The 16,349-nt window shown below is 33.6% G+C and overlaps 1 protein-coding gene and 1 long non-coding RNA gene across 14 annotated transcripts in view; one reads left to right on the top strand and one right to left on the bottom strand.

The window, feature by feature from the left end:
- Window positions 1-16,349, bottom strand: part of NOVA1 (NOVA alternative splicing regulator 1) — a 181,742-nt gene that overhangs the window by 153,701 nt on the left and 11,692 nt on the right. The window lies entirely within an intron of this gene.
- LOC124418373 lies at window positions 241-15,912 on the top strand. Its single transcript, XR_006939308.1, has 2 exons — window positions 241-381; window positions 10,944-15,912. It is a non-coding gene; the product is annotated as an uncharacterized LOC124418373 (long non-coding RNA).

Here is a 16,349-nt window from a genome sequence, read left to right on the forward strand (position 1 = left end):
AGCAGATTTATTTATTAATAGATATTTTACTTGAGGTTTTTCTATCGTGTAAATTTATTACAGTGTTTAGATTTTCCTAACTAGAACATACTCTGATTTTCACAAAGATTCTCTCATACAACCCATTCAATCCTCCTGCTTGATCCTGTAGGAAAGACGTCGTGCTAAATTTAGGCTATTACAATCATTTCTATGGTAACAGATGGATGTGAAACACAGGATTATGACTTCACTGCACGACTCTGCAGAAAGAAGTTGGATGGTGGAGGAAGAAAGATCGTCTTTAAAATATCTGCAGCTGTAGCAAGGAAAGACAACCACTGAGAAAAATGAACCGTTCCTTTTTAAAAATATACACATCTCTTTTCAACATCACTGAAGGTAAATCTTCCCCTAACAAATACCTTCATCAGTGACCATCTTTGTGTGTTTTATTTTTAAGCATATCTCCTGTCTAGCATAACTAAAAGAAAATAATGCTTCAAAATGTAGGTTACACAATAATATAAATAGATATGAATCTATTTAGCACCTCAAGAGACTAAAATAAAGAACACACATCTGACATCCTAATAGAAAATCATTCCATATAAAAAAGAAAGGTAGAAAGAGAGAGCATATTTCACATACTACAGACCAGGAGAAAATATCTTTTCATTATTTGTGGGTTTTGTGGACCTTGTTCTACAATATTTTTATGCTAGAAATGCACATTAAATTATATTAAACTAAGACCTAGAAAAATCACTGAATTTTTTATATCACTAATTTTTCAAGGTTTGATTTCTTCTTAAAATTCAAGCAAGTCTAAACAAAAAAAAAAAAAGAGTGTTTATTACATTGTTACAATCAGTATTATCTACACAGTATTCCTCAGACTGAAAAAAACTGCCCAAAACATCTATGTTAAGGGAATTACAGCCACATAGAAAATTCTTCACAATATGGCTTCTGAAATATCCTCTTTTCCATCAATGAAAGATCATTGTGAAAAAAAACAATATTTCTGAGTTAGCTGGACACAGAACAAATATAACAAATATAAATACCTCTGTGACTAATAATGGTCCTTGAATTCTATATTGAATATTATACTGCACTAACAACATAAGCAGGCATTTACCAATAAAATACTCTATTTAAAAACAGTAAATACACACTGGATTTTAAAGGGAATTTTATTTATAACTTGTGGGAACAACTTGAAAGCAAATATCTGCATTTTATTTTCTATCTTAAGTTTGCTAGAATTAAATTTCCTTTTTTTTTTTTTAAATTAAATTTCCAACAGGCAATAGTGACAACTCACCTAGAATTCCTGAAACATATTTAATGTGCAAGCATAGTATAAAAAACTACTACATAAGGATCCAACAGAGCATCTTTAATTAGCATTAAAGATAATATCTCTGGATGCTGAAGTGACTTAGCCTTAAGAAACCTTTCATTGCATTTGAGAACTTTACAGGTTACTACATAAACATATTAACAGTTAACACCAAAAGTTCTGCTGATAAAGAACTTAAGGGCCTTTTCACACAATTAAGAAACTTTTTTACGGAATATAGATGGCCCTTAAAAATCTTTGTCACTCCCCTACCATTCTATGTGGTTGAAAAGAGTCAACCAAAGAAACATAACAGTTTCTTAAACCTCATTTACATACAAACAGTAATTTTAAAAAAACTTCCCCCCCCCCCCCCCCCCCCCCAAAAAAAAAAAAACAACCAAAAAAAACCAACTCAGCAATAATGAAAACGGAATGTCTGAAAATTCTCCAAACAAGAAATTCAGGTACTGCTTATCCCAGTATTCTCAGAAGAGTCTATGAAGGACTGTAACACCAATAATATTACAGTAGGAAGGATAAAATAAAAATTGATATGGAAAATTTTTTTTTTTCCAATTCAGAACACGAGATCATTTAAAACTTTGTTCTTTTTTTAATTTGCAATTAACCTAAATATCTTCCAAATACTCATTATCCCACTGGGATGAAAAGTTCTTTTTGTAAAAGATGTTTTAGCATACAGCTTTTACTTAAGTACTTAAAAGAAACCCATAAAAAAAGAAATAAGGGTCTTCTGAAAATTTACTTCAAAAATGTTCATACTTCCAACATTTAAAATATTTTAAATGATAGAGTTTATAAAAAAGAAACTAGTGGGTTTTGGTTTTTTTTTATGAGTAGGGCACATGACCAGAGAGAAGCTTACTGTTTTTTGTATACAAAGGCAAACACAATTTGCTATATGCAGCTCTTTTGCTTATTCTCAAAGCAGAAATTCTCTCATAAGCACTGATGATCCTAGACAAGTGGTTGAAGCAAACAGCTGAACTGAGAAGACACATGGCAGGTGTCGCACTAATAAGTCTGACAAAAAGACTGCCTTTTTTTCCTCATCAGTGAACTGGATCATCCACAACGAAAACTCTGACACAGCTCTGGACTTAAATGGCAAAATTTGGGTACGCATTATCCACTTTTAGTACCTGCAATTGTGTATCTTCATAAAAAAGATGTTAAAAATCTAGAAGTATCATCTGTTGTCATAAGAAGATTCATAAGGACAATTAATGATGGAATAGAACCACCATAACATACTATAGCTATATCCACACTATGTCAGCATCACTTAGCCAAATCTATCTACATTTATAACAAGTTCTTCCTAAGTTTGAAAACTCCCTCTGAATGAGCAACTCACAATGTGCCACCAGTGAGCCAAGCATGGTATTTGGTATAAATGAATAAAGCAATACATGAGACTTATCTCAGGTGAGCAGGTCCTCCACTAAATTCTTCTTTGGGGTAGCAAATAACTGACCCTTATGGATCTGTAATAGCCTTAATTTATCTTACCTTGCCACTCTTATCTGGATTTGGCAATAATCAGTTAGAAAAGCCACTCACCATTTGGCCATCTATAAACCTGATACATTAAAAAAAACAATGAATCTTCCACAAGGAAAAGTTAAGTTGCTGTTGTTAGGATGGCATGACTGACCAAAAGTTTTACCTTCTGAACAGAAGCAAAGTAATGAACAAGGAGCCTAAATGAATATTTAATGTCTGGGGATTTACTTGTATATTTACTTGTACATACATAGATAGATATAGGCAGGCAATAAGTTGTCCTTACAATAAACATAAATTTATACAAATAAATAAACAATTGGAAAGGCAGGTCAAGAGCACTGCATCGGCACAGGGCCAGGCAACAGAAGGTTATGAATAGAGCAGACTGGTAGATCTGATGACTGGATCTACATTCTAGTACACCAGAATTTCCTTTTCTTATACTGTATAATTTTATTTGGATGGCAAAGTTTGCAACAGTTCACATGGGGAAGGTTACGAACAACTACTGATTGTTTCTACTGAAATTCTATTAAGAGCTATGAAAAATGTTTCAATATACGTAAGTTACTCTGAAAGTAATGCCTCCTATTTATTTCCATGGAAACAACAAAGATATAAAGAGCACAATTATACTATTTGACAGAGCAAATTTTCAGCTGTAAAACACTCTTTTTCAACAGTCACCATCATTAGCTATGCATTTTCAGTAGCAGTGAACAATAGACTGCACGTTGCACTTATAAAAATCTACATGACCATCCAGAACATTGCTGATGCAACTGCTGAAACACTGTGTCAAAATCCACTGCTTGGTCCCCATAAATGTTCAGCAAGTGGTGACAAATGTCAGTTGGTGTCATTTTGTCCATGTCAAGGAATTCAGTGACATGCCTTTCCCTTATATGCACTTGCATGTCAGAAGCCATTTTGTTAGACTGTCCTCTGGTCCCATTTGTCACATGGCAATAAAACAATGGGATATTGTTGGGAAAGTTCAATCTCTCCTGCCACGTCACCAAAGTCTGTCTCTGATGCTGTGGGCCAATAAAATAAAATAGGAGGCATTACTTTCAGAGCAGCCCTTGTGTATAAATTGGGAATTTTTAGTGACAGTGTGTATTTATCAAGGTTTATATATTTTTTCCAAATATTTCTTCATTCCCCATGTAGAATACTATGTAGAATCCCCTACTTGATACACTGATGGTTAAGTATTATGTATATTTAAGAAATACTTTAAGAGAAATTTTGAAACTTTCATTGTGTAAACTACACAATGAAGCAAGAACAAAGAATCTCTTGATTCTTAAAATACAGGAGTACACCATACTCTAGCTGGTCAGCTAGGAAAAACAGGTGTTTCAACTGATATATAACACAGGAAGTATAAAAAGGAAACAAACAAACAGATGAGATTTTTTGATTCTACTAGGGAATGATTTTCTTCTCCACAATATTTCACATATTAGAAGTAACTTCTGTAAATAATAAAATATAAATAATGGACTTGACAAATCCATTTATCTGCAGTGCTCATTGTTCAAAGTTGAATCTGTTCTACAGCACATTACACTAAGTAGAAATAAGGTACTCTAAAAGTTACTATCCTTGTCTTTATTAATCTTTGCATCCTCCTGAATGACTGCTGTCAATGGAGGATCAACTGATACAGTGTTTTCTTAGCAACAAGAAATATTATTAAATGAATAGAAACCTCTTCAAAATGTTAAGCTTTATGTTACTGAGGGTAAACATTTTTTAACAACTGAAGAAAGGACGCTGCTCAAGAAGCCCCTCTCTACTCAAAGGACAAATAAAGAAAAAAAGAATTGCATCCTACAAAATTAAAAAAAAAAAGAAAAAAGAAAAAACCCTCAAGCTAAAAGCTTTTCATTTTTGTGGTTCCAAAAGACTCCTATTGAATAAATGAACATATTCAGCTAACCAAAAATAGAGATAACTTAAAACCACAAGTATTTACAGAAAACACATTTTAAGCCACATATAAAATATTATTTCCCTGAGAATCTGTACATTATAGTTAGTGGTACATTTAAATTTTAAGAAAAAACCAAATGCACACAAACAACTCTATATCCTTCTAACATCAGGAAGCCACAACTGCTACAGTCCTTTCACATCTGTTATTGAAGTTAATCAGTGATTGCCAATGAAACGATGAAAAAAAATAATTTCCTCATATTAAGTACTTTTTAAATGCTTCTCTGTAAAACCCATCAACAAGCATGAGAGATGCCATTCACTACAAACTACCTCCTAGTCAAATACAGTTAAATGGGAAAACTCTGAAGAACTGAGATTAGTCAAGCTCAGGAACCAAAGTTATCCAAAGATGCCAAGATTAATTGCACCCACAAAACTTCTATATGCCATCCTGACTGCTCTCTGCTTTTGGAATATGACTGACTGGTTTACTCCATGTTTTAAAATGTTCAACATAACTTACCTGTCTTCCTGGCAACTGTGACCTGTTCTTGTGACAAGAGACAAACTGAATTTCTATACAACCGAAGGTTAAAGTGGAAGAGCAGAGTTGGTGAACAGTGCTCTTAAGAGAAAATGATTGACATTGGAAAGTTCAGGGACTCAAGGAGGAGCATACTTGCTCAGAAATAAATGCTAGCTTAGGAGAACCAATTGCCTGAGACAACATTCTGACTGATGCTAACAAATTCAGTTAAGCCTAATTTTCCATAGACAAGTGGTTGCACTGGGCATTATTTATATATACCAAGTTTTAAGCAAGAACAATTTATCTTTCAAAAGCAGCAAGATTAACAAACACGTAGGTTTATCCAGGAACAATATATAACACTGAACAAGCTTTACAAGTCCCAAGACAGATAATCCTGCAGAAGTTTAAACCTGACATCAAGTGTTTTGGGGTTTAATTCATTTATATAGTTCTCCAGTATTCCCCCTTGCTCCCCACCAAAATGAAGGACAACAGCATACCTCACATTTGATGGATAAAATGCATTTTTCCTGACTGAAGACTACTGCAAAAATGAGAACCGAAAGAAAAGTTAACACAATGCTATTACAGCAAGCTGGCGTTTTCGCTAGCAATGAACAAGACCCTACATGCCACACTTGTATAGCTCTGCACCAGAGGTGACACACTGTCAGTGTTGCCGCTGTTGAAACACATCACCCAGCACTCACTGTGCCTACATCCACTGCTTGGTCTCCATAAATGTGCCAATTTTTTCTGCTTGGAAGAATTCAGCAACACAACTTGATGAATGCACACTTCCATGTGAGGCACCATTTTGTCAGACTGTTCCTCTTCTGCTACCTGTCACTCATCAACAAAATTCAACATAGTATTGGCAGGAAGTTTCAACCTCTACAGCCATACCACCAACATCTGTTTCTGATGCCATTTTTCAATAAATTCACAATCCTTTTTTAATTATTTTTGCTGCATTATTTTATTTTCAACAGTGCCTCTCCTTCATATCAGAAGCCTTAAGTTAAAAAGTAACAGTGCAAAAGTCAACTTCTCACTTATATACAGTAGCAACCATGTGTGTCTCATTTCCTCTCACTAAATCACTTAGACCACTCTGGGCTGTTTCTATAAAAATAAACAGAAGGCAGTTACAAGGTAGGACAGAAGCAACTGTAATTACTACAAAAGAAACACTCCACAACAAATTCAATTAAGATACCTGCATTCAATCTTAGAGTAAAAATGTTTTTGAAAAATAAAAATTAATAAAGTATCAGATGAGAATCTGGCTAAAACATATTAATGTTTTTAGTAGTGAGATCACACCATTAAAAACGGTCCTCATTAACAGTTTGTTTTATTACCGATTTCTGAATCTAGAGTGAGACCTACCTAAAAAGAAGTGGTAACAGAATCATATATTTCAATTTTCTTCTATTTGGAACTAACATTTGATTTTGTCCGGCATAGAAAATGGAATAGTGGAATGCAGTTGATTCTTAAATCACCTGTTCTCTTAAGGAAAAAAAAATTAAACAGTCACAACATAATCAGTCAGATCATTTATGTACTTCATGTAGTCTCACTGAGGCATTTTGATTGCTTGTTTTTGGACAAACTTGAATAAAAATATGAAGTATTTAAAATATATACTGGTATAAAATAAGGCTCTTCTGATTCGTATATATTTGTTTATGTTTGTGTTCAAAACTGTGACCACCACTGTACTGGAACCTAAATGGTCTTTTAAGTTATTTTATGTATTTTAGGATGTGTATTAGGTATGCATGTATGTATATATGTATGAATACATACACATACTAACCTTTCATCTATAAAAATATTTCATTCTCATAAGTAAAGATCCGCTGAGCAACAGCACAAACCACAAGACACAAGCAAGTAAACAGACTCCAGCTCTGACATTTTACGAAGATATAAAGTTGGAAGTACAGCAGGTATTCACTACTTCACAGACACCACAGAAAGATTCCTCCTTCTTGAATACACCACCACACTGAGCATAAAATCTCAAGCAGTGCAACTGTGAAACTCAAAGCCAAAATTAGACTTTACAACTCCAAAGCATTAAAACCTAAGACGGAAAACTAAGGAAAGCGAGAGAATTCAAACAACTGGCATGTACAATTATCAGTTAATCAGAAACTTTTTTGGATAAGACTACCAAGAAAGGTAACAGCAAGAACAATAGCCAATTCCAAAGTTGCTGCATTCACGTGACTGAAGGATATGTTGATTCACCCAGTTAAGTCTGTTGATTTCAAACACCGATAACAGTCTTACATTCAAGAAGGATAAAACAAGTATGAAATAAATGGTTATTTCTCCCTAGCTCACAAAAAAAAAGAAATAAATCTGTGCAGCTAATCATGTTTCAAAAAATACTTCCCGGACAGCTAATAGGGAGGAAAAGATTCTTGATTCCTGCCTTATCTAAAAAAAAAAAAAAAAAAAAAACCCACTTAATTTTTAATCCACACTTCAATAAATTCATTCTTGGTAGGAATAAGAGCATCTCTAACACTTCCATATTGTTATTTGACAAATTAAAATTTATGAATACTACTATGAAATAACAGAAAAAATTGACTTCTGGTTATTTTATGTTAACACAAAGATATATTAACAAATACACCTGCCACTACAGTATAATACAGGGATACTTTGCTAAGACTTATGTTTCAACCTACATTCCCTTCATATGTGCATACGGACATAGTTTACATATAGATATATGAGAATTTCTTCCTGTGTTTGCTTGTTTTCTTATATTAAAATAAAAGTAGTGAACAAAAATATCTTAAACAAGATGTAAGATAAAGGTTTTTAGTGCAAAATCGGAAATATTGACTTCAATCCAAATAATCCAACAACTTCAGGGATAATGCACAAAAGAAGCCTCACAACAACAAAAAGAGAGCAACAACAAGAAAAACACTCTGTTCCAGTTTGACCACCTTCCTTGTCTACTTGGTATTTTCCTAAAACATATCCTTCCTTTCTCCCCTGGTTCTTACTCTGGTATATGAAATCTTGTTTTAAAAGACTATTACAACTAATGTACATATGCAAGTACACCTTGTATCAGGCTGTATATGTCAATATGGTCTTTGTTCATGCTAGTCCAAATTTAATTCTACTGCTTAACAAAAAGTTGAATTTAGTTTATCACAGTCTATAAGACTTACTGTCACTTCACCTAGAACAGCACAGATTGTTAGACATTTCTGCTCTGAGTACTGTGAGAATGGGAATGAAACTGCGCAAACAGTTATTTGATAGAAATGGTTACCAGAATGCTCATCTTTTCCTCTGTTACTTTAAAACAATCTTAAGTGAGCACATACCAAAGAGCAGAGAGAGGCTCAGTCATGACTCTCCACAGCAATGAGACACTAGAGGATAACCTATCAGTGCCACCTCTAACTAGGAACAAGAAAAAAGACAGGAGAGAAGGATAAAAAGTAACATTGGTAACACTTACAGAAAAAAAAAATCATAAAACATACAAAGAAAAACCAACTCAATTTTTGGTAAAATTATTTAAAGGTAGCCTTCGTCCATGCTTGGGGTTTCCTTTAGTGAAGCTGTAAACTTCAGGTCTGAAATTTCTAAAAATGCCTTCTACCACAGCTAAAAAGCTTTTAAAATCAGGGAGGTAAAGCAACAGTCATAAACCAACTACACTACCTTAATAATTACTTACCCTGATTGTTGGTTAAAAATTGAAAATAAACTTGAAGTGCTGAAAATACATCTGCTGTACATATGCAGAGTAACTGGAAAGTTTTGTCTATTCTTTCAAACAGATAAAACACTGCTTTTTTTTTTTTAATTCAGTCTCAAAGAGAAATCTTCATGACAAAATTTCTCAGACTCCATGAGCTTTTCTCATTCTTCACATTTAAGTGAAGAAAAATAGACCTACAGCAATATGATTCAATGTTCATCATTTTTATCCATGTCATATGAACACGTGTTCACATCACACTTATAATTATGCAGTACACAAATTCAATTCCAAAGCTGTTCTCATCTCTTAAACAGTAACCAGGATGGTAAACTGCTTAAGATATTGAACAGATTTTTCTGTCGCATTTGTACAAAAGAACACTGGGATTCCTGGAACAACTAGGATTTCTGTGTGCTTAGCCAAGACAATCTCAAGGAAAGACAGGAAGGAATCAGCCCTCCTGGTAAGAAATCTGAAGTATACTGCACCTCACTTTGCAGAAGTTGTGAGAGAACCTAAACCTCAAGTGTATAAATGGTCGTCACACCACTCGTTACACCAATCTGTACAGACTGAGAACTCTCAAGCTTATACAGACTTATATATATAAATTTAATGGCACCTAAGTAGTAGTGGAATTACAGAGCATACGTTAAAAACTGGCATTATCCATATTTTAAAATTCCTCTGTTGGCAAGACGGTAATTGTTAGTATTTACAAGGTTTGTTGTTTTTTTTTTTTTTTTTTTTCCCCCTTACCTACACAGAAATTTATGCTGCCAAAAAAACTGCAGGTAGTTATTCTTAAACCTGTGAAAAAGTATTATTGTTCAAAGTTAATTTTAAAAATCAAGAAGTCTTTTCTTTCCAAAGAAATACATTCTTCTTCATATCTAAGATACTGACACAGTCAAAAAATTAAATACACCCACAGTCCTCACACTAGATAAAATATTCATCACAGGTCCAGAGTAATCTAGAAACTTCTCTATAACCTATTCTTATGAAAATTCCTGAAGTTACAATGGATTTCTTGAGACCCTACTTTATAAGTTGGTAATTCTTTCCAAATATTTAGCCAATGAATCCAGATACCAATAAGCAGGGCACAGAAATTTCAAATACCTCAACCAAGCATATTCCTTCTCTTCCATTCTAGAAATCATCACCTTTCTAAAATTCAAGCTAACTTTTCAAGCTAACTAATTTCTAAGTGGACCATGATGAAAATAAAACTATGGAGAGTAAAAATGATGGCAACAAAAAAGTAAGATGCATTCAATATATATACTTAAAAGTGAACTAAGTGCTCATTTTGAACAGAAATGCAACAGTCATCCCATTATGGAAATTAAGTTCTGATCCTGTTACTAGCGAATAGTTGATAAGGCTGAAAGCTACAGAAAAAGTTACTTCAGCCACTGAAAACTTATTTAAATGAAGCAGAATTTTTAGACAAAAAACTGCTGCTTTGGTTTCCTTCCTGCTTTTACAGTGTACTAAAAAGCAAGGCAAGAAATCCAGAAAACAACCCTACATCCATGTTGTCAGAACAGCAGCAACACTATACCGTCTAAGAGCAGCCACTGAATGGCTCTGGAATAGTTACAGTCAATGACAGCAAAAGGGGTAAGCAAGGCAAGGCTCCTGAAACAGTCAGTCTAAGAAACATCTCTCTGAGACATTTCCACTGACTTCGCATGGAACCGCCTCTTGTCTTTACAAGATTATACACAACTCACTTGTTTACACAGCTTTTCCATGTACAACACATACAATGAATGACAAGAAATTTAAAACCTTAAGTTTATTAGAAACGTGATTTTCTTTTTCTTCTTTTTCTCCTCCAGTTTGAGCTTGGGAAAGGGCAGGAAGAATTGGCTGTACTTTTGATCAGCAATTATTTCTTACCATAACACAGCATACGAAGGAATCCAATCCCAGAAGGACTGAACAGCATAAGAAACATGAATGAAAATAACCACAACATCATACGAATTAGCAAAAAGAATGGTTGGTGCAAAGTTAACAGTGATCTGTCTCAAAAGCCATCTTTAATTCCAACACAGTTCATTGGCAACTAAACTAATTTTTAACTCATGTTATTAATTTATGAACTAGATCACTTATTCACGTGACATTTTGCTTGAAGTCATTTGATTCTTAAATTAGAACTACTTGTCTTTTTTTTTTTTTCTTTTCTTTTTATTGAGGTAGATAAGCACCATACATGCTTTCAGGAAAAAAAGGTTACTAAATGACCAACAAATCTTTGTGCCAATGAAATCACACTATGCCAGGATTTCCTATTTTTTCTTCCTTAATCTTATTCTTTAGTGCTTCCATATTCTGGAGCTAAGAACTATAGCCACCTGCAATAAAATAGAACGGGACTTAATGACCTCAAAGCAGGATTCTGTATGACGTCCAACTATAAGTTCTGTCAAAAAGAACAGTGTTTCCTTACACTAAATAAATGCCCTTTACCGTAATAAGAAAACAAATCTCCCGGTTACTATCCTATAAAAGGTATGCCTGCCCACCAACTTGTTTGCATAGTCTCATAAATTAACACCAAGATCTCAGGTCTTTACCCTATTCCATTTCATACATCTCTTCAGTAAGCAAATATACTTCAGAGCTTTTCCCTCACATTTGTCTCATTGACGAGCTTGACAGAATCACCTCAACTGATGTACACGGCTAACACAAAGAGGACTACTATTATGGGATTTCATGGTTTTGCCTGGAAGAGCAGCAGAGGACTGAGTCCTCTTAGTTAAAGAGGTTCTTTCCACACCAACATTCTAATTACTTAACGGGAGTATCTTCCCAGAAGCTCTTTCAGTTCCTTCCTACACTATATTCCTTTTGAACACAAAACACAGAAGCCCCCCAGGAATAACTTATGTATAGGAACAGGGATGAGGGACTAACCAACACACACAAATGTAATTTCTAATAATTTCCATAACCCTTAACAGAGTCTGCCAGTGCACCAAGACAAAACTGAATCAAGTTTCGCTTCCCACTTTCTGCCCACAGTCAGGAAGTCAAAGGCTTTACACAACACTTGTGTTAACAATCCCAGTGGCTGGTGAGTGGGACATCAGACAAGACCTTGGTGCCATACCCCATTCAGCAACAGGTAGAAGTCATTATCAACACTGCTTTGTTGACAAATCTAAAACACAGCACTATAAAAGCTGATATGAAGAAAAGTAACTCCACACCAGCTAGACTTTGTAAATCCTATAGTAGTAACTTCCTTCAGTAAATTTACGTTAGAAAGTCTTACTTTTCTCCCTTGAGTTTTGTCACATGTGATGGGTAATTTTCATCTAACTAGTGTTAAAAACATGCCCTTTTCACAACTGCTCACAATTCTTAAAGGCTTGGAGATTATGATTTAAGTCTTAGGAAAAAAAAGCGTGAAGGAAGTTCTGCCTTCTTTCTCTATTATAGACTTTTTACAGTAAGATTTCTGACTGTCCCTCAACATTACCTATACCATTATTTTAAGAAGTGTTGTAATTCCAAATTAAATAGAAAATTATAAAATATTTTGGAGAACATATACTACTCAAAGATTCCACTAAAAACGCAGAAACGTACAGCTATCTTTAGAGCTATCAAAATTTTTTTGTAAAGAAAAAGGTCTGCCATCATTATCTACAGGTTCATGAAAAGCAATCAGTGTAACAGAATTAACAGCTTTCAGTTGTAAAATTAATAATTCCAGTAATACACAACATTAAACATGCCATTTGAGATATATGCCGATTTAAACTACCACATATGGCATATCTATCTAATTATCACAGTTTGTGTTTTCATATGCAGAGCTGTTCTGGTTTTTAAACAATGTGTCAAAATGCACTGTTATCTGAAAATAGAAAACACTACATTTTACAGTACCACTTAGTTAATATTGTACTTTTAATGTGCAGCATACTATGGGTTAAAAAGCATCACAACAAGGTGCCCTAATGTTTTAGTACTGCTTTTAGCTTTTTTTAATTAGTAAAAAGCTAATAAGTTGCTTTTTCATAAGTTGCTCAAAATCGCATTTTCAATTTTTATTTTTCAAGTCTTAAAGCATTTCAACTTTTTTCATTACTGACTAGTCCAAACAATCCTCTTAAAAAAAAAAAGTCAAAGCATTTTAATTAATCAAAGGAAAATAGGATAACTGACCTTCAGGTTAATTATTACAAGTCAAAATTCCAATATTTGCTGAGAATTTATTTTCAGCTTACCAGTTCCATTTAACACTTCAGATCAGAACTTTATTTAATAGAGCGCTTCCCACAAACTCTTTTGCTAATTTTCATTAACTTTGTCAACTAGTTCATGAATTTTCATTTCCATCTTTCAAAACTAACAATAAGATAAGCATGCTAGAACAAAAGAAGTGTAATATATCTAGTACAAGAAGTTATTTGCAATTGGAAACAGATCCTAGAAGATATTTAATTTGAAGAGAATCTGTAAGTCAATCTGGATTTGATCTAAGGCTTCTCTTCTAAAATAAATCTATCTGCAAGGGTAGCACACCAACATAAAAACAGTGTTTTCCTACAAAGTCACTTAAATCACTGAATAGATTTACAGGTATATTGAGAAGTAAGTATTATATAAAACCACAATTAGTCTTTTAAGATGAAAGTATCTAACTACCTGCATTAAGCAAAGCCAAAGAATAAGACAATGACAGGAACATTTTTAATTACAGTATATTTGTATTATTTGTTCTGCTTCTGGCATTAAAAGGTTGCATTTATTCACTAAAAAATAAAAGGAATTTTTAAAACACTGCAAATTTTGCTTTAGTTAACTGCCTCCTTGCAGGATAAGGCATACAACTCTTATCCCAGTAAAGTCTAACATGTATACTGGCAAGTTCATACTGATAAAATATTATATACTTGTATTTGATAATTGTTTTTGAAAATATACTGAAGTATATCCTTAGCAATACACAATTTATGTTCATATTCATCATTTACTTGACTTCATAGAAACTGAATGTAGGAGGAGAGACATCTCTAAACAGAGATTCAAATAGCTCTATCCAGCTGAGAAAAGATTAATTAAAATCATTTACAAGACTACAAAATGGTGAGATCATTTCACTTCAGAGAAAAAGGGAGCAGTAACAAACTTCCATATACTAGCATCAAAAAAAGAAAAAAAAATCCTTTGTTAAAAGAGGGAAAAACTTAGAAATAAAGAAGTATTTCACAAAACAATCTAAATTGCCTTGATTTTTTTTTTGTAAAGAACCATTTTATTTTATTATTGTTATTTTTGACATACACTATCATCTATCCCTATGTAAAAACACACCAAAATGGGGCAATATAGACTGGATACACATTCTGCCTTGTGTAAATGCAGCACTTACCTGAATATAGAGACACTGCCCTCGTGTCTCCGTTCACTTTCCCAGAAACCAGTGAAAATTGCAAGAAATTCTCAGTTTCCTCACTTACACTTGAGAGACAAAAAAGTTATATTCTTTTTGCTGAAAATAATATAACATCAGCAGTAGAAAGATGTGAGGATTGTATCTCATTTATTGGCATAAAGAGGTTGGACAACTTTAAGAAATACAAAACTTGAGATCTTAAGAAACAGTTGAAAAAAAATCTTCAGATTTTGATTCCTTCCAAAATGTCCTCACCTTAACTAAAAATATCTACTTACCACACAATCTGAATTCATTGGATTGAGAGTGGTAGATACATTTTACTGGCAGAACTTCCACACAGAACATCAAGTATAAAAGTAGAGGTTAAAAAAAGAAAAGCCATGTTAAACTGTTTAAGAAACAAACTAGAAGCTTTCCAGTGCTTAGGACGTGCTACATTACAATACCAAGATCCAGAATTTTAAGCTTTATAACTTGTAAAGTAACTTGTAGATTAAAAATTGAAAATTAAAATTAAATACTTGATGAGACTGCATCACCGATAGTCTTGTAAATACAGCAGCATACACACAACATTTTTTGATGAAATATACATCTTTCTAAGGATCTTCAGTTTTTATGAAATGGGCCGTCCTACCAATTTCCCCCATGGAAAGGGCATCCCACACCTTGAAGTTGATAACACCGGTACATTATATCTATCCATAAGAAACATCTACTACAAGATCTAATATAAAAATCACCTTTTGCTTATAAGCAAGAGAAAAAGAAATTTAGAAAGCAATAAACCCCTTCAAGCACAGCATTTGAATGGTGTGGGGAAAACTGCTAAACTCTAAAGGGATTAACAACATAGAACCTACTTGAAGCAAGTGAAACTTCAAAAATGAAAAGTCTAGTCAAATGTCCTAAATTATCATCGTCTTTATATACAGACTTACCTATGAGGATTCAGGAATACCTACTGACCTGGATTCACACTATTTCATATACATGAGCTCACTTCACATGAAATACACTATTATTCTCTTTTGGTTTGCAAATAAACTGCCATATAATTCAGTAAATAACAACAGCACTTTTCCCTCTGAATTGGCAATAGAACATTAATACCCTTCTAGACCTACTGATATAGGTCATACTACAAATACGAAATCTATATTAGTACCTGAAATACTTTTGAGCATACCAGTGTGGACTTCATATCAAATTGTCATCTTCAGCTTATCTCTCCCTCCCAAGTAAGCATACTTAACAAAAACCTGATCATACATAACTAGTACTAGTAAGCACTAAGAGATTCCCCTCCATCTCCATGCTGATGTTTTTTACGTTTTGTCTTCACAGAATCTTTGATGGAGAAAAAAATCCAAATTAAGACACTGTCAAGCTTACAACTATAGAGAGCATTATGATCACCTATCCTTATCTCCTTTGCAACATTTCTCAGAAGAAACCCCTGCTCTATCACAGGTGCCCCTTTCACTAAAATACAGATTTTTAGGAAAAGGTCTCTACATTTTAATCATGGGTCTAATACCATAACCCTTAGTAAATTATTGTTATTATTTCTGAACATTTGTATTGGAGAAAGAAGGCACCCAAATCAGAGCTGGTCATTCTAGTAAAAGCACCAGCTACTTAAATAAAGATAAAAATCACTGATCTTCAGACAGCTAATATGAAGCTGTCAAAATTTACATGCAGAGACTTCTTTACAAAATAAAATCTACAAAGAATTTTGCACAAGATGAAATTCAACAAGTTCATGGTCTGGCCAACACTGAAAGCACAGTAGCCATTTGTGCACCACATTAGCAAG

This window comes from Gallus gallus, chromosome 5 (assembly GCF_016699485.2).
Source record: "Gallus gallus isolate bGalGal1 chromosome 5, bGalGal1.mat.broiler.GRCg7b, whole genome shotgun sequence".
In the NCBI taxonomy this organism is placed as follows: domain Eukaryota; kingdom Metazoa; phylum Chordata; class Aves; order Galliformes; family Phasianidae; genus Gallus; species Gallus gallus.